Source organism: Salvelinus namaycush, unplaced genomic scaffold (assembly GCF_016432855.1).
Source record: "Salvelinus namaycush isolate Seneca unplaced genomic scaffold, SaNama_1.0 Scaffold299, whole genome shotgun sequence".
NCBI lineage: Eukaryota > Metazoa > Chordata > Actinopteri > Salmoniformes > Salmonidae > Salvelinus > Salvelinus namaycush.
In genome coordinates, this window is record NW_024059885.1 from 192,281 (window position 1) to 212,500 (window position 20,220).

Below are 20,220 nucleotides of genomic sequence, written 5' to 3' on the forward strand. Positions count from 1 at the left end.
GACACTCTGCCCCGTAACACTATGGTGAGGGCGTGACACTCTGCCCCGTAACACTATGGTGAGGGCGTGACACCCTGCCCCATAACACTGTGGGTGAGGGCGTGACACTCTGCCCCGTAACACTATGGTGAGGGCGTGACACCCTGCCCCATAACACTATGGTGAGGGCGTGACACTCTGCCCCATAACACTATGGTGAGGGCGTGACACTCTGCCCCGTAACACTATGGTGAGGGCGTGACACCCTGCCCCATAACACTATGGTGAGGGCGTGACACTCTGCCCCATAACACTATGGTGAGGGCGTGACACTCTGCCCCGTAACACTATGGTGAGGGCGTGACACTCTGCCCCATAACACTATGGTGAGGGCGTGACACTCTGCCCCGTAACACTATGGTGAGGGCGTGACACTCTGCCCCATAACACTATGGTGAGGGCGTGACACTCTGCCCCATAACACTGTGGTGAGGGCGTGACACTCTGCCCCATAACACTATGGTGAGGGTGTGACACTCTGCCCCATAACACTATGGTGAGGGCGTGACACTCTGCCCCATAACACTATGGTGAGGGCGTGACACTCTGCCCCATAACACTGTGGTGAGGGCGTGACACTCTGCCCCATAACACTGTGGTGAGGGCGTGACACTCTGCCCCATAACACTATGGTGAGGGCGTGACACTCTGCCCCGTAACACTATGGTGAGGGCGTGACACTCTGCCCCGTAACACTATGGTGAGGGCGTGACACCCTGCCCCGTAACACTATGGTGAGGGCGTGACACTCTGCCCCGTAACACTATGGTGAGGGCGTGACACTCTGCCCCGTAACACTATGGTGAGGGCGTGACACTCTGCCCCATAACACTATGGTGAGGGCGTGACACTCTGCCCCATAACACTGTGGGTGAGGGCGTGACACTCTGCCCCGTAACACTATGGTGAGGGCGTGACACTCTGCCCCGTAACACTATGGTGAGGGCGTGACACCCTGCCCCATAACACTATGGTGAGGGCGTGACACTCTGCCCCGTAACACTATGGTGAGGGCGTGACACTCTGCCCCGTAACACTATGGTGAGGGCGTGACACTCTGCCCCGTAACACTATGGTGAGGGCGTGACACTCTGCCCCGTAACACTATGGTGAGGGCGTGACACTCTGCCCCGTAACACTATGGTGAGGGCGTGACACTCTGCCCCGTAACACTATGGTGAGGGCGTGACACTCTGCCCCGTAACACTATGGTGAGGGCGTGACACTCTGCCCCGTAACACTATGGTGAGGGCGTGACACTCTGCCCCGTAACACTATGGTGAGGGCGTGACACTCTGCCCCATAACACTATGGTGAGGGCGTGACACTCTGCCCCATAACACTATGGTGAGGGCGTGACACTCTGCCCCGTAACACTATGGTGAGGGCGTGACACCCTGCCCCATAACACTATGGTGAGGGCGTGACACTCTGCCCCATAACACTATGGTGAGGGCGTGACACTCTGCCCCGTAACACTATGGTGAGGGCGTGACACTCTGCCCCGTAACACTATGGTGAGGGCGTGACACTCTGCCCCATAACACTATGGTGAGGGCGTGACACTCTGCCCCGTAACACTATTGTGAGGGCGTGACACTCTGCCCCGTAACACTATGGTGAGGGCGTGACACCCTGCCCCATAACACTATGGTGAGGGCGTGACACTCTGCCCCGTAACACTATGGTGAGGGCGTGACACTCTGCCCCATAACACTATGGTGAGGGCGTGACACTCTGCCCCATAACACTATGGTGAGGGTGTGACACTCTGCCCCATAACACTATGGTGAGGGCGTGACACTCTGCCCCATAACACTATGGTGAGGGCGTGACACTCTGCCCCGTAACACTATGGTGAGGGCGTGACACTCTGCCCCATAACACTATGGTGAGGGCGTGACACTCTGCCCCATAACACTATGGTGAGGGCGTGACACTCTGCCCCATAACACTATGGTGAGGGCGTGACACTCTGCCCCGTAACACTATGGTGAGGGCGTGACACCCTGCCCCGTAACACTATGGTGAGGGCGTGACACTCTGCCCCGTAACACTATGGTGAGGGCGTGACACTCTGCCCCGTAACACTATGGTGAGGGCGTGACACTCTGCCCCGTAACACTATGGTGAGGGCGTGACACTCTGCCCCGTAACACTATGGTGAGGGCGTGACACTCTGCCCCGTAACACTATGGTGAGGGCGTGACACTCTGCCCCATAACACTATGGTGAGGGCGTGACACTCTGCCCCGTAACACTATGGTGAGGGCGTGACACTCTGCCCCATAACACTGTGGTGAGGGCGTGACACTCTGCCCCGTAACACTATGGTGAGGGCGTGACACCCTGCCCCGTAACACTATGGTGAGGGCGTGACACTCTGCCCCATAACACTATGGTGAGGGCGTGACACTCTGCCCCATAACACTGTGGGTGAGGGCGTGACACTCTGCCCCGTAACACTATGGTGAGGGCGTGACACTCTGCCCCGTAACACTATGGTGAGGGCGTGACACCCTGCCCCATAACACTATGGTGAGGGCGTGACACTCTGCCCCGTAACACTATGGTGAGGGCGTGACACTCTGCCCCGTAACACTATGGTGAGGGCGTGACACCCTGCCCCATAACACTGTGGGTGAGGGCGTGACACTCTGCCCCGTAACACTATGGTGAGGGCGTGACACCCTGCCCCATAACACTATGGTGAGGGCGTGACACTCTGCCCCATAACACTATGGTGAGGGCGTGACACTCTGCCCCGTAACACTATGGTGAGGGCGTGACACCCTGCCCCATAACACTATGGTGAGGGCGTGACACTCTGCCCCATAACACTATGGTGAGGGCGTGACACTCTGCCCCGTAACACTATGGTGAGGGCGTGACACTCTGCCCCATAACACTATGGTGAGGGCGTGACACTCTGCCCCGTAACACTATGGTGAGGGCGTGACACTCTGCCCCATAACACTATGGTGAGGGCGTGACACTCTGCCCCATAACACTGTGGTGAGGGCGTGACACTCTGCCCCATAACACTATGGTGAGGGTGTGACACTCTGCCCCATAACACTATGGTGAGGGCGTGACACTCTGCCCCATAACACTATGGTGAGGGCGTGACACTCTGCCCCATAACACTGTGGTGAGGGCGTGACACTCTGCCCCATAACACTGTGGTGAGGGCGTGACACTCTGCCCCATAACACTATGGTGAGGGCGTGACACTCTGCCCCGTAACACTATGGTGAGGGCGTGACACTCTGCCCCGTAACACTATGGTGAGGGCGTGACACCCTGCCCCGTAACACTATGGTGAGGGCGTGACACTCTGCCCCGTAACACTATGGTGAGGGCGTGACACTCTGCCCCGTAACACTATGGTGAGGGCGTGACACTCTGCCCCATAACACTATGGTGAGGGCGTGACACTCTGCCCCATAACACTGTGGGTGAGGGCGTGACACTCTGCCCCGTAACACTATGGTGAGGGCGTGACACTCTGCCCCGTAACACTATGGTGAGGGCGTGACACCCTGCCCCATAACACTATGGTGAGGGCGTGACACTCTGCCCCGTAACACTATGGTGAGGGCGTGACACTCTGCCCCGTAACACTATGGTGAGGGCGTGACACTCTGCCCCGTAACACTATGGTGAGGGCGTGACACTCTGCCCCGTAACACTATGGTGAGGGCGTGACACTCTGCCCCGTAACACTATGGTGAGGGCGTGACACTCTGCCCCGTAACACTATGGTGAGGGCGTGACACTCTGCCCCGTAACACTATGGTGAGGGCGTGACACTCTGCCCCGTAACACTATGGTGAGGGCGTGACACTCTGCCCCGTAACACTATGGTGAGGGCGTGACACTCTGCCCCATAACACTATGGTGAGGGCGTGACACTCTGCCCCATAACACTATGGTGAGGGCGTGACACTCTGCCCCGTAACACTATGGTGAGGGCGTGACACCCTGCCCCATAACACTATGGTGAGGGCGTGACACTCTGCCCCATAACACTATGGTGAGGGCGTGACACTCTGCCCCGTAACACTATGGTGAGGGCGTGACACTCTGCCCCGTAACACTATGGTGAGGGCGTGACACTCTGCCCCATAACACTATGGTGAGGGCGTGACACTCTGCCCCGTAACACTATTGTGAGGGCGTGACACTCTGCCCCGTAACACTATGGTGAGGGCGTGACACCCTGCCCCATAACACTATGGTGAGGGCGTGACACTCTGCCCCGTAACACTATGGTGAGGGCGTGACACTCTGCCCCATAACACTATGGTGAGGGCGTGACACTCTGCCCCATAACACTATGGTGAGGGTGTGACACTCTGCCCCATAACACTATGGTGAGGGCGTGACACTCTGCCCCATAACACTATGGTGAGGGCGTGACACTCTGCCCCGTAACACTATGGTGAGGGCGTGACACTCTGCCCCATAACACTATGGTGAGGGCGTGACACTCTGCCCCATAACACTATGGTGAGGGCGTGACACTCTGCCCCATAACACTGTGGGTGAGGGCGTGACACTCTGCCCCGTAACACTATGGTGAGGGCGTGACACTCTGCCCCGTAACACTATGGTGAGGGCGTGACACCCTGCCCCATAACACTATGGTGAGGGCGTGACACTCTGCCCCATAACACTATGGTGAGGGCGTGACACTCTGCCCCGTAACACTATGGTGAGGGCGTGACACCCTGCCCCATAACACTATGGTGAGGGCGTGACACTCTGCCCCGTAACACTATGGTGAGGGCGTGACACTCTGCCCCATAACACTGTGGTGAGGGCGTGACACTCTGCCCCATAACACTATGGTGAGGGCGTGACACTCTGCCCCATAACACTGTGGTGAGGGCGTGACACTCTGCCCCATAACACTATGGTGAGGGTGTGACACTCTGCCCCATAACACTATGGTGAGGGCGTGACACTCTGCCCCATAACACTATGGTGAGGGCGTGACACTCTGCCCCATAACACTATGGTGAGGGCGTGACACTCTGCCCCGTAACACTATGGTGAGGGCGTGACACTCTGCCCCATAACACTGTGGTGAGGGCGTGACACTCTGCCCCATAACACTGTGGTGAGGGCGTGACACTCTGCCCCATAACACTATGGTGAGGGCGTGACACTCTGCCCCGTAACACTATGGTGAGGGCGTGACACTCTGCCCCGTAACACTATGGTGAGGGCGTGACACCCTGCCCCGTAACACTATGGTGAGGGCGTGACACTCTGCCCCGTAACACTATGGTGAGGGCGTGACACTCTGCCCCGTAACACTATGGTGAGGGCGTGACACTCTGCCCCGTAACACTATGGTGAGGGCGTGACACTCTGCCCCATAACACTATGGTGAGGGCGTGACACTCTGCCCCTTAACACTATGGTGAGGGCGTGACACTCTGCCCCATAACACTATGGTGAGGGCGTGACACCCTGCCCCATAACACTATGGTGAGGGCGTGACACCCTGCCCCATAACACTATGGTGAGGGCGTGACACTCTGCCCCGTAACACTATGGTGAGGGCGTGACACTCTGCCCCATAACACTATGGTGAGGGCGTGACACTCTGCCCCATAACACTATGGTGAGGGCGTGACACTCTGCCCCATAACACTATGGTGAGGGCGTGACACTCTGCCCCGTAACACTATGGTGAGGGCGTGACACTCTGCCCCGTAACACTATGGTGAGGGCGTGACACCCTGCCCCATAACACTATGGTGAGGGCGTGACACTCTGCCCCGTAACACTATGGTGAGGGCGTGACACTCTGCCCCATAACACTATGGTGAGGGCGTGACACTCTGCCCCGTAACACTATTGTGAGGGCGTGACACTCTGCCCCGTAACACTATGGTGAGGGCGTGACACCCTGCCCCATAACACTATGGTGAGGGCGTGACACTCTGCCCCGTAACACTATGGTGAGGGCGTGACACTCTGCCCCATAACACTATGGTGAGGGCGTGACACTCTGCCCCATAACACTATGGTGAGGGTGTGACACTCTGCCCCATAACACTATGGTGAGGGCGTGACACTCTGCCCCATAACACTATGGTGAGGGCGTGACACTCTGCCCCGTAACACTATGGTGAGGGCGTGACACTCTGCCCCATAACACTATGGTGAGGGCGTGACACTCTGCCCCATAACACTATGGTGAGGGCGTGACACTCTGCCCCATAACACTGTGGGTGAGGGCGTGACACTCTGCCCCGTAACACTATGGTGAGGGCGTGACACTCTGCCCCGTAACACTATGGTGAGGGCGTGACACCCTGCCCCATAACACTATGGTGAGGGCGTGACACTCTGCCCCATAACACTATGGTGAGGGCGTGACACTCTGCCCCGTAACACTATGGTGAGGGCGTGACACCCTGCCCCATAACACTATGGTGAGGGCGTGACACTCTGCCCCGTAACACTATGGTGAGGGCGTGACACTCTGCCCCATAACACTGTGGTGAGGGCGTGACACTCTGCCCCATAACACTATGGTGAGGGCGTGACACTCTGCCCCATAACACTGTGGTGAGGGCGTGACACTCTGCCCCATAACACTATGGTGAGGGTGTGACACTCTGCCCCATAACACTATGGTGAGGGCGTGACACTCTGCCCCGTAACACTATGGTGAGGGCGTGACACCCTGCCCCATAACACTATGGTGAGGGCGTGACACTCTGCCCCGTAACACTATGGTGAGGGCGTGACACTCTGCCCCATAACACTATGGTGAGGGCGTGACACTCTGCCCCATAACACTATGGTGAGGGTGTGACACTCTGCCCCATAACACTATGGTGAGGGCGTGACACTCTGCCCCATAACACTATGGTGAGGGCGTGACACTCTGCCCCGTAACACTATGGTGAGGGCGTGACACTCTGCCCCATAACACTATGGTGAGGGCGTGACACTCTGCCCCATAACACTATGGTGAGGGCGTGACACTCTGCCCCATAACACTGTGGGTGAGGGCGTGACACTCTGCCCCGTAACACTATGGTGAGGGCGTGACACTCTGCCCCGTAACACTATGGTGAGGGCGTGACACCCTGCCCCATAACACTATGGTGAGGGCGTGACACTCTGCCCCATAACACTATGGTGAGGGCGTGACACTCTGCCCCGTAACACTATGGTGAGGGCGTGACACCCTGCCCCATAACACTATGGTGAGGGCGTGACACTCTGCCCCGTAACACTATGGTGAGGGCGTGACACTCTGCCCCATAACACTGTGGTGAGGGCGTGACACTCTGCCCCATAACACTATGGTGAGGGCGTGACACTCTGCCCCATAACACTGTGGTGAGGGCGTGACACTCTGCCCCATAACACTATGGTGAGGGTGTGACACTCTGCCCCATAACACTATGGTGAGGGCGTGACACTCTGCCCCATAACACTATGGTGAGGGCGTGACACTCTGCCCCATAACACTATGGTGAGGGCGTGACACTCTGCCCCGTAACACTATGGTGAGGGCGTGACACTCTGCCCCATAACACTGTGGTGAGGGCGTGACACTCTGCCCCATAACACTGTGGTGAGGGCGTGACACTCTGCCCCATAACACTATGGTGAGGGCGTGACACTCTGCCCCGTAACACTATGGTGAGGGCGTGACACTCTGCCCCGTAACACTATGGTGAGGGCGTGACACCCTGCCCCGTAACACTATGGTGAGGGCGTGACACTCTGCCCCGTAACACTATGGTGAGGGCGTGACACTCTGCCCCGTAACACTATGGTGAGGGCGTGACACTCTGCCCCGTAACACTATGGTGAGGGCGTGACACTCTGCCCCATAACACTATGGTGAGGGCGTGACACTCTGCCCCTTAACACTATGGTGAGGGCGTGACACTCTGCCCCATAACACTATGGTGAGGGCGTGACACCCTGCCCCATAACACTATGGTGAGGGCGTGACACCCTGCCCCATAACACTATGGTGAGGGCGTGACACTCTGCCCCGTAACACTATGGTGAGGGCGTGACACTCTGCCCCATAACACTATGGTGAGGGCGTGACACTCTGCCCCATAACACTATGGTGAGGGCGTGACACTCTGCCCCATAACACTATGGTGAGGGCGTGACACTCTGCCCCGTAACACTATGGTGAGGGCGTGACACTCTGCCCCGTAACACTATGGTGAGGGCGTGACACCCTGCCCCATAACACTATGGTGAGGGCGTGACACTCTGCCCCGTAACACTATGGTGAGGGCGTGACACTCTGCCCCATAACACTATGGTGAGGGCGTGACACTCTGCCCCGTAACACTATTGTGAGGGCGTGACACTCTGCCCCGTAACACTATGGTGAGGGCGTGACACCCTGCCCCATAACACTATGGTGAGGGCGTGACACTCTGCCCCGTAACACTATGGTGAGGGCGTGACACTCTGCCCCATAACACTATGGTGAGGGCGTGACACTCTGCCCCATAACACTATGGTGAGGGTGTGACACTCTGCCCCATAACACTATGGTGAGGGCGTGACACTCTGCCCCATAACACTATGGTGAGGGCGTGACACTCTGCCCCGTAACACTATGGTGAGGGCGTGACACTCTGCCCCATAACACTATGGTGAGGGCGTGACACTCTGCCCCATAACACTATGGTGAGGGCGTGACACTCTGCCCCATAACACTGTGGGTGAGGGCGTGACACTCTGCCCCGTAACACTATGGTGAGGGCGTGACACTCTGCCCCGTAACACTATGGTGAGGGCGTGACACCCTGCCCCATAACACTATGGTGAGGGCGTGACACTCTGCCCCATAACACTATGGTGAGGGCGTGACACTCTGCCCCGTAACACTATGGTGAGGGCGTGACACCCTGCCCCATAACACTATGGTGAGGGCGTGACACTCTGCCCCGTAACACTATGGTGAGGGCGTGACACTCTGCCCCATAACACTGTGGTGAGGGCGTGACACTCTGCCCCATAACACTATGGTGAGGGCGTGACACTCTGCCCCATAACACTGTGGTGAGGGCGTGACACTCTGCCCCATAACACTATGGTGAGGGTGTGACACTCTGCCCCATAACACTATGGTGAGGGCGTGACACTCTGCCCCATAACACTATGGTGAGGGCGTGACACTCTGCCCCATAACACTATGGTGAGGGCGTGACACTCTGCCCCGTAACACTATGGTGAGGGCGTGACACTCTGCCCCATAACACTGTGGTGAGGGCGTGACACTCTGCCCCATAACACTGTGGTGAGGGCGTGACACTCTGCCCCATAACACTATGGTGAGGGCGTGACACTCTGCCCCGTAACACTATGGTGAGGGCGTGACACTCTGCCCCGTAACACTATGGTGAGGGCGTGACACCCTGCCCCGTAACACTATGGTGAGGGCGTGACACTCTGCCCCGTAACACTATGGTGAGGGCGTGACACTCTGCCCCGTAACACTATGGTGAGGGCGTGACACTCTGCCCCGTAACACTATGGTGAGGGCGTGACACTCTGCCCCATAACACTATGGTGAGGGCGTGACACTCTGCCCCTTAACACTATGGTGAGGGCGTGACACTCTGCCCCATAACACTATGGTGAGGGCGTGACACCCTGCCCCATAACACTATGGTGAGGGCGTGACACCCTGCCCCATAACACTATGGTGAGGGCGTGACACTCTGCCCCGTAACACTATGGTGAGGGCGTGACACTCTGCCCCATAACACTATGGTGAGGGCGTGACACTCTGCCCCATAACACTATGGTGAGGGCGTGACACTCTGCCCCATAACACTATGGTGAGGGCGTGACACTCTGCCCCGTAACACTATGGTGAGGGCGTGACACTCTGCCCCGTAACACTATGGTGAGGGCGTGACACCCTGCCCCATAACACTATGGTGAGGGCGTGACACTCTGCCCCGTAACACTATGGTGAGGGCGTGACACTCTGCCCCATAACACTATGGTGAGGGCGTGACACTCTGCCCCGTAACACTATGGTGAGGGCGTGACACTCTGCCCCGTAACACTATGGTGAGGGCGTGACACCCTGCCCCATAACACTATGGTGAGGGCGTGACACTCTGCCCCGTAACACTATGGTGAGGGCGTGACACTCTGCCCCATAACACTGTGGTGAGGGCGTGACACTCTGCCCCGTAACACTATGGTGAGGGCGTGACACTCTGCCCCGTAACACTATGGTGAGGGCGTGACACTCTGCCCCTTAACACTATGGTGAGGGCGTGACACTCTGCCCCGTAACACTATGGTGAGGGCGTGACACTCTGCCCCGTAACACTATGGTGAGGGCGTGACACTCTGCCCCGTAACACTATGGTGAGGGCGTGACACCCTGCCCCATAACACTATGGTGAGGGCGTGACACCCTGCCCCGTAACACTATGGTGAGGGCGTGACACTCTGCCCCATAACACTATGGTGAGGGCGTGACACCCTGCCCCGTAACACTATGGTGAGGGTGTGACACTCTGCCCCATAACACTATGGTGAGGGCGTGACACCCTGCCCCGTAACACTATGGTGAGGGCGTGACACCCTGCCCCGTAACACTATGGTGAGGGCGTGACACTCTGCCCCATAACACTATGGTGAGGGCGTGACACCCTGCCCCGTAACACTATGGTGAGGGCGTGACACTCTGCCCCATAACACTATGGTGAGGGCGTGACACTCTGCCCCGTAACACTATGGTGAGGGTGTGACACTCTGCCCCATAACACTATGGTGAGGGCGTGACACTCTGCCCCATAACACTATGGTGAGGGCGTGACACCCTGCCCCGTAACACTATGGTGAGGGCGTGACACTCTGCCCCGTAACACTATGGTGAGGGCGTGACACTCTGCCCCATAACACTATGGTGAGGGCGTGACACTCTGCCCCATAACACTATGGTGAGGGCGTGACACTCTGCCCCATAACACTGTGGGTGAGGGCGTGACACTCTGCCCCGTAACACTATGGTGAGGGCGTGACACTCTGCCCCGTAACACTATGGTGAGGGCGTGACACCCTGCCCCATAACACTATGGTGAGGGCGTGACACTCTGCCCCATAACACTATGGTGAGGGCGTGACACTCTGCCCCGTAACACTATGGTGAGGGCGTGACACCCTGCCCCATAACACTATGGTGAGGGCGTGACACTCTGCCCCGTAACACTATGGTGAGGGCGTGACACTCTGCCCCATAACACTGTGGTGAGGGCGTGACACTCTGCCCCGTAACACTATGGTGAGGGCGTGACACCCTGCCCCATAACACTATGGTGAGGGCGTGACACTCTGCCCCGTAACACTATGGTGAGGGCGTGACACTCTGCCCCATAACACTGTGGTGAGGGCGTGACACTCTGCCCCGTAACACTATGGTGAGGGCGTGACACTCTGCCCCGTAACACTATGGTGAGGGCGTGACACTCTGCCCCGTAACACTATGGTGAGGGCGTGACACTCTGCCCCGTAACACTATGGTGAGGGCGTGACACTCTGCCCCATAACACTGTGGTGAGGGCGTGACACTCTGCCCCGTAACACTATGGTGAGGGCGTGACACTCTGCCCCATAACACTATGGTGAGGGCGTGACACCCTGCCCCATAACACTGTGGTGAGGGCGTGACACTCTGCCCCATAACACTATGGTGAGGGCGTGACACTCTGTCCCATAACACTATGGTGAGGGCGTGACACTCTGCCCCGTAACACTATGGTGAGGGCGTGACACTCTGCCCCGTAACACTATGGTGAGGGCGTGACACTCTGCCCCGTAACACTATGGTGAGGGCGTGACACTCTGCCCCGTAACACTATGGTGAGGACGTGACACTCTGCCCCATAACACACTGTGTAGGTTTGCGGAAAATAGTTTGAACTGTAAAATGTTCTCTCCGATGCCAACAGGCCTTCATAATGTTCTCTCCGATGCCAATAGGCCTTCATAATGTTCTCTCCGATGCCAACAGGCCTTCATAATGTTCTCTCCGATGCCAACAGGCCTTCATAATGTTCTCTCCGATGCCAATAGGCCTTCATAATGTTCTCTCCGATGCCAACAGGCCTTCATAATGTTCTCTCCGATGCCAACAGGCCTTCATAATGTTCTCTCCGATGCCAATAGGCCTTCATAATGTTCTCTCCGATGCCAACAGGCCTTCATAATGTTCTCTCCGATGCCAATAGGCCTTCATAATGTTCTCTCCGATGCCAATAGGCCTTCATAATGTTCTCTCCGATGCCAATAGGCCTTCATAATGTTCTCTCCGATGCCAATAGGCCTTCATAATGTTCTCTCCGATGCCAACAGGCCTTCATAATGTTCTCTCCGATGCCAATAGGCTGGCCTTCATAATGTTCTCTCCGATGCCAACAGGCCTTCATAATGTTCTCTCCGATGCCAATAGGCCTTCATAATGTTCTCTCCGATGCCAATAGGCCTTCATAATGTTCTCTCCGATGCCAATAGGCCTTCATAATGTTCTCTCCGATGCCAATAGGCCTTCATAATGTTCTCTCCGATGCCAACAGGCCTTCATAATGTTCTCTCCGATGCCAATAGGCTGGCCTTCATAATGTTCTCTCCGATGCCAACAGGCCTTCATAATGTTCTCTCCGATGCCAATAGGCCTTCATAATGTTCTCTCCGATGCCAACAGGCCTTCATAATGTTCTCTCCGATGCCAACAGGCCTTCATAATGTTCTCTCCGATGCCAACAGGCCTTCATAATGTTCTCTCCGATGCCAATAGGCCTTCATAATGTTCTCTCCGATGCCAACAGGCCTTCATAATGTTCTCTCCGATGCCAATAGGCCTTCATAATGTTCTCTCCGATGCCAACAGGCCTTCATAATGTTCTCTCCGATGCCAACAGGCCTTCATAATGTTCTCTCCGATGCCAATAGGCCTTCATAATGTTCTCTCCGATGCCAATAGGCCTTCATAATGTTCTCTCCGATGCCAATAGGCCTTCATAATGTTCTCTCCGATGCCAACAGGCCTTCATAATGTTCTCTCCGATGCCAATAGGCCTTCATAATGTTCTCTCTGATGCCAACAGGCCTTCATAATGTTCTCTCCGATGCCAATAGGCCTTCATAATGTTCTCTCCGATGCCAACAGGGCTTGATAATGTTCTCTCCGATGCCAACAGGCCTTCATAATGTTCTCTCCGATGCCAACAGGCCTTCATAATGTTCTCTCCGATGCCAACAGGCCTTCATAATGTTCTCTCCGATGCCAATAGGCCTTCATAATGTTCTCTCCGATGCCAACAGGCCTTCATAATGTTCTCTCCGATGCCAACAGGCCTTCATAATGTTCTCTCCGATGCCAATAGGCCTTCATAATGTTCTCTCCGATGCCAATAGACCTTCATAATGTTCTCTCCGATGCCAATAGGCTGGCCTTCATAATGTTCTCTCCGATGCCAACAGGCCTTCATAATGTTCTCTCCGATGCCAACAGGCCTTCATAATGTTCTCTCCGATGCCAACAGGCCTTCATAATATTCTCTCCGATGCCAACAGGCCTTCATAATGTTCTCTCCGATGCCAATAGGCCTTCATAATGTTCTCTCTGATGCCAACAGGGCTTGATAATGTTCTCTCCGATGCCAACAGGCCTTCATAATGTTCTCTCCGATGCCAATAGGCCTTCATAATGTTCTTTCCCAAGACACTGGTTCGTTCGGCCGTGCACTGCCAAAGTCATAGTAAAACTCTTTGTGGGGGTCCCTGATGAATTTGCCATCACAAAAGGGGTCTCTGGCCCCAAAAGGTTTGAGAATCTCTGCTCTATAATTCTAGACTATAGTTGTGTATGGATTAGGGTTAGATTAGTTGTGTATGGGTTAGGGTTAGATTAGTTGTGTATGGGTTAGGGTTAGATTAGTTGTGCATGGGTTAGGGTTAGACCATAGTTGTGTATGGGTTAGGGTTAGACCAAAGTTGTGTATGGGTTAGAGTTAGACCATTGTTGATGTGTTTTCTTGTCGTAGGTGACAGTGAACGGACAAGACCTTCATACGTTCAACTATCGTATTCCAGTCGAGAGAGTCAACGCCCTGCAGATAGGAGGCGACGTTTCCATCCAGACCATCAACGTCATCGGGGTGAGACTGGAGCAGGGGGGTAGGGGCAGGGGGGTATGGGGCAGGGGGTATGGGGCTGGGGAAGGGGGATATGGGCAGGGGGGTAGGGGCAGGGGGTATGGGGCTGGGGAAGGGGGATATGGGCAGGGGGGTAGGGGCAGGGGGGTAGGGGGCTGGGGGGTATGGGGTAGGGGCAGGGGAAGGGGGATATGGGCAGGGGGTAGGGGCAGGGGGGTATGGGGCTGGGGCAGGGGGGTAGGGGCAGGGGAAGGGTGTAGGGTGTAGGGGCAGGGAACAGGAGCAGGCTGGTAGGGGCTGGGGCAGGGAACAGGGGTAGGGGCTGGGGAAAGGGGGCAAGGGGAAGGGGCTGGGGAAGGGGCACAGGGGCTGGGGAAAGTGGGGTAGGGTCAAGGGGTAGAGGCTGGGGCAGGGGAAGAGAGTAGGGGCTAGGGCCTGGGGTAGGGGCTGGGGTAGGGAGAGGGAGCAGGGGTAGGGGCTGGAGCAGGGAGTAGGGGCTGGGGCCTGGGGCTGGGGTAGGGGAAGGGAGTAGGGGCTGGGGTAGGGAGGGGGAGCAGTATGTAAACACACCTCAGAGAAGAAGATGATTTCTGTTACCCACAAATCTAGGGTCAGCGTACCCTTCCCAAATCCTACAGGGAAGATAATTGCTTTATTGTCTGTCATGTGTATGTTAATTCATTGGTTCAAAGCTTTGAGTGGCAGTTGCAAACAAAACATAGGATGAGACAGGAGGAAATAAAAAAAAGTATAATTAATTAATTGTGGGGTGACTGTACATAGCAATATATATACTCATGAATGTGTTTCTTAGTGTGTCATAAACTCGGAATAACATTTGGTATGTTTCCTACCGTCAACAGGGAGGAAATCCTGCAGGTGATCAAATCGGGGTAAGTTGGTAGGTGGTGTATCTGTTTCAACAAATACCATTACATGGATTTGGGGAGGCAGGTAGGTTAGTGGTTAGAGCGTTGGACTAGTAACCGTAAAGGTTGCAAGATCAAATCCCCGAGCTGACAAGGTAAAAATCTGTCGTTCTGCCCCTGAACAAGGCAGTTAACCCACTGTTCCTAGGCCGTCATTGTAAATAAGAATTTGTTCTTAACTGACTTGCCTAGTTAAATAAAGGGAAATAATTTGTAGTGCCTATCAGACAGGGGGATCCTTACATTTAGACAGCGATGTTAGACATTTTGTATTATCAGACAGGGGGATCCGTACATTTAGACAGCGATGTTAGACATTTTGTATTATCAGACAGGGGGATCCGTACATTTAGACAGCGATGTTAGACGTTTGTCTTATCAGACAGGGCGATCCGTACATTTAGACAGCGATGTTAGACGTTTTGTATTATCAGACAGGGGGATCCGTACATTTAGACAGCGATGTTAGACATTTTGTATTATCAGACAGGGGGATCCGTACATTTAGACAGCGATGTTAGACGTTTGTCTTATCAGACAGGGCGATCCGTACATTTAGACAGCGATGTTAGACGTTTTGTATTATCAGACAGGGGGATCCGTACATTTAGACGGCGATGTTAGACGTTTTGTATTATCAGACAGGGGGATCCGTACATTTAGACAGCGATGTTAGACTTTTGTATTATCAGACAGGGGGATCCGTACATTTAGACAGCGATGTTAGACATTTTGTATTATCAGACAGGGGGATCCGTACATTTAGACGGCGATGTTAGACATTTTGTATTATCAGACAGGGGGATCCGTACATTTAGACAGCGATGTTAGACAGTTTGTATTATCAGACAGGGCGATCCGTACATTTAGACAGCGATGTTAGACGTTTGTCTTATCAGACAGGGCGATCCGTACATTTAGACGGCGATGTTAGACGTTTTGTATTATCAGACAGGGGGATCCGTACATTTAGACAGCGATGTTAGACATTTTGTATTATCAGACAGGGGGATCCGTACATTTAGACAGCGATGTTAGACATTTTGTATTATCAGACAGGGGGATCCTTACATTTAGACAGCGATGTTAGACATTTTGTATTATCAGACAAGGGGATCCTTACATTTAGACGGCGATGTTAGACGTTTTGTATTATCAGACAGGGGGATCCGTACATTTAGACAGCGATGTTAGACGTTTGTCTTATCAGACAGGGCGATCCGTACATTTAGACGGCGATGTTAGACATTTTGTATTATCAGACAGGGGGATCCTTACATTTAGACGGCGATGTTAGACGTTTTGTATTATCAGACAGGGGGATCCGTACATTTAGACAGCGATGTTAGACTTTTGTATTATCAGACAGGGGGATCCGTACATTTAGACAGCGATGTTAGACATTTTGTATTATCAGACAGGGGGATCCGTACATTTAGACAGCGATGTTAGACGTTTGTCTTATCAGACAGGGGGATCCGTACATTTAGACAGCGATGTTAGACATTTGTCTTATCAGACAGGGCGATCCGTACATTTAGACAGCGATGTTAGACATTTTGTATTATCAGACAGGGGGATCCGTACATTTAGACAGCGATGTTAGACATTTTGTATTATCAGACAGGGGGATCCGTACATTTAGACAGCGATGTTAGACGTTTGTCTTATCAGACAGGGCGATCCGTACATTTAGACAGCGATGTTAGACATTTTGTATTATCAGACAGGGGGATCCTTACATTTAGACGGCGATGTTAGACGTTTTGTATTATCAGACAGGGGGATCCGTACATTTAGACAGCGATGTTAGACATTTTGTCTCATCAGACAGGGGGATCCTTACATTTAGACGGCGATGTTAGACGTTTTGTATTATCAGACAGGGGGATCCTTACATTTAGACAGCGATGTTAGACGTTTTGTATTATCAGACAGGGCGATCCGTACATTTAGACAGCGATGTTAGACTTTTGTATTATCAGACAGGGGGATCCGTACATTTAGACAGCGATGTTAGACATTTTGTATTATCAGACAGGGGGATCCTTACATTTAGACAGCGATGTTAGACGTTTTGTATTATCAGACAGGGGTCCTTACATTTAGACAGCGATGTTAGACATTTTGTATTATCAGACAGGGGGATCCCTACATTTAGACAGCGATGTTAGACGTTTGTCTTATCAGACAGGGGGATCCGTACATTTAGACAGCGATGTTAGACATTTTGTATTATCAGACAGGGGGATCCGTACATTTAGACGGCGATGTTAGACATTTGCCTGATTCGGTGCCTCACAAAAAAAAAGACTACCTCACATTGGGGTTGAACCCACAACTCTCTGAACCATAGCTCACAGCTTGGCTCCACTTGGCCATTGCTGACAACAACTCCAGAGCAAGCCGTTAGCCTACTTCATAGTAATAGTGTTGTTTATGTTTAACTCTATACCAAAACCTGAGCCCTAACCTTAACCACTCGGGAAATTAATTAAATCAAAAATAGACGTTTGTCCGTTCCACTTCAGATTTCGACATTAGACAGTGATATCTTGTTGTATCAGGGTGGATCCCCAGGTGACATGGGTGTAAGTCTGACTTCAAAAGAGGCTACTGATGGCTACTTCAGAAGAGGCTACTGATGGCTACTTCAGAAGAGGCCCCTGTTCCGTTCTCTGACACGTTCTCTGACGGGAAATTAATTAAATCAAAATTAGACGTTTGTCCGTACCACTTCAGAGTGATATCTTGTTGTATCAGGGTGGATCCCCAGGTGACATGGGTGTAAGTCTGACTTCAAAAGAGGCTACTGATGGCTACTTCAAAAAAGGCTACTGATGGCCCCTGTTCCGTTCTCTGACACTGACACTCTGTCCACAGGGAAACCTACCGGTCATGGATGGACAGACAATATTCAAACCTGTAAGTAGCATCTCTGTGAGTCAGGATAGATTTGTTTTGTCCTAAGTATACATACATACAGTATACACTACATGCTGCCAGTGAACTGACTCCTGTCCTATGTGTATCAGTCTGTCCCGTACTCCAGCATGATTCCAGGAGGGATGTCTCCGAAGAAGACCATCGTCATCAGAGGCATGGTGCCTCTAGGAGCAAACGGGTCTGTAGTACCCTAACCCCTATACCCTAACCCCTATCCCCTATCCCCTAACCCATCAGAGGCATGGTGCCACAGGAGCTATCAAGTCTGTAGTACCCTAGCCCCTATACTCTAACCCCTAACCCTACAGAGCTAAGAGGTTGGTGGGCACCATTTAACATACTGTGTGTGTGTGTGCGTGTGCGTGTGGTACCAGAAGTCCTCAGAAGAAAATTAAATCAAGGAATAATTGGACAAGTGGGTACATTTTGCCAGTCCCCACGAGGAAAAATGATATTTTAGGTTTAGGGTTAGAATTAATATTACGGTTAGGAGTTAGGGTTATGCTTAGGTTAAGGTTAGATTTAGGGTTAGAGAAATTTGGATTTTGGATGGGAATCAATTCTTTGGTCCCCACAAGGATAGCATTACAAAATGTTCCTTTTTTTTGTTGTCAACAATCTACACAAAATACTCTGTAATGTCAAAGTGGAAGAAAAAATGTAACATTTAAATATGTTATATGGACAATTAAACACTAAAATACAATGAGTATACAAAATACAAAGCATTGACAACATCTGTGCTTTCCATGACATAGACTGACCAGGTGAATCCAGGTGAAAGCTAGGTCCACATGAATAACTCTGTGGTGGGGTTCTGTGTGTTGCCGGGTCAACATGAATAACTCTGTGTTGGGGTTCTGTGTGTTGCCGGGTCAACATGAATAACTCTGTGTTGGGGTTCTGTGTGTTGCCGGGTCAACATGAATAACTCTGTGTTGGGGTTCTGTGTGTTGCCGGGTCCACATGAATAACTCTGTGTTGGGGTTCTGTGTGTTGCCGGGTCTACATGAATAACTCTGTGTTGGGGTTCTGTGTGTTGCCGGGTCTACATGAATAACTCTGTGTGTTGCCGGGTCAACATGAATAACTCTGTGTTGGGGTTCTGTGTGTTGCCGGGTCAACATGAATAACTCTGTGTTGGGGTTCTGTGTGTTGCCGGGTCAACATGAATAACTCTGTGGTGGGGTTCTGTGTGTTGCCGGGTCAACATGAATAACTCTGTGGTGGGGTTCTGTGTGTTGCCGGGTCAACATGAATAACTCTGTGTTGGGGTTCTGTGTGTTGCCGGGTCTACATGAATAACTCTGTGTGTTGCCGGGTCAACATGAATAACTCTGTGTTGGGGTTCTGTGTGTTGCCGGGTCAACATGAATAACTCTGTGGTGGGGTTCTGTGTGTTGCCGGGTCCACATGAATAACTCTGTGTGTTGCCGGGTCAACATGAATAACTCTGTGTTGGGGTTCTGTGTGTTGCCGGGTCAACATGAATAACTCTGTGTGTTGCCGGGTCAACATGAATAACTCTGTGTTGGGGTTCTGTGTGTTGCCGGGTCAACATGAATAACTCTGTGGTGGGGTTCTGTGTGTTGCCGGGTCAACATGAATAACTCTGTGGTGGGGTTCTGTGTGTTGCCGGGTCAACATGAATAACTCTGTGTTGGGGTTCTGTGTGTTGCCGGGTCAACATGAATAACTCTGTGTTGGGGTTCTGTGTGTTGCCGGGTCAACATGAATAACTCTGTGTTGGGGTTCTGTGTGTTGCCGGGTCAACATGAATAACTCTGTGGTGGGGTTCTGTGTGTTGCCGGGTCAACATGAATAACTCTGTGGTGGGGTTCTGTGTGTTGCCGGGTCAACATGAATAACTCTGTGTTGGGGTTCTGTGTGTTGCCGGGTCAACATGAATAACTCTGTGTTGGGGTTCTGTGTGTTGCAGGTTCTCTATTAACTTCAAAGTGGGCAGCTCAGGGGACATAGTGTTCCACCTGAACCCTCGTCTACAGGTGAAAGAGGTGGTGAGAAACAGTTTGATTGGTGGGAGCTGGGGCACGGAGGAGAGAGAGATCAGCATCAACCCCTTCCTGGAGGGACAGTACTTTGACGTGAGTAAACAA

The 20,220-nt window shown here is 53.1% G+C and overlaps 1 pseudogene; it reads left to right on the forward strand.

Annotated features, from left to right (window-relative positions):
* LOC120039770 overlaps positions 1-20,220 on the forward strand; it is a 44,091-nt pseudogene that overhangs the window by 19,774 nt on the left and 4,097 nt on the right.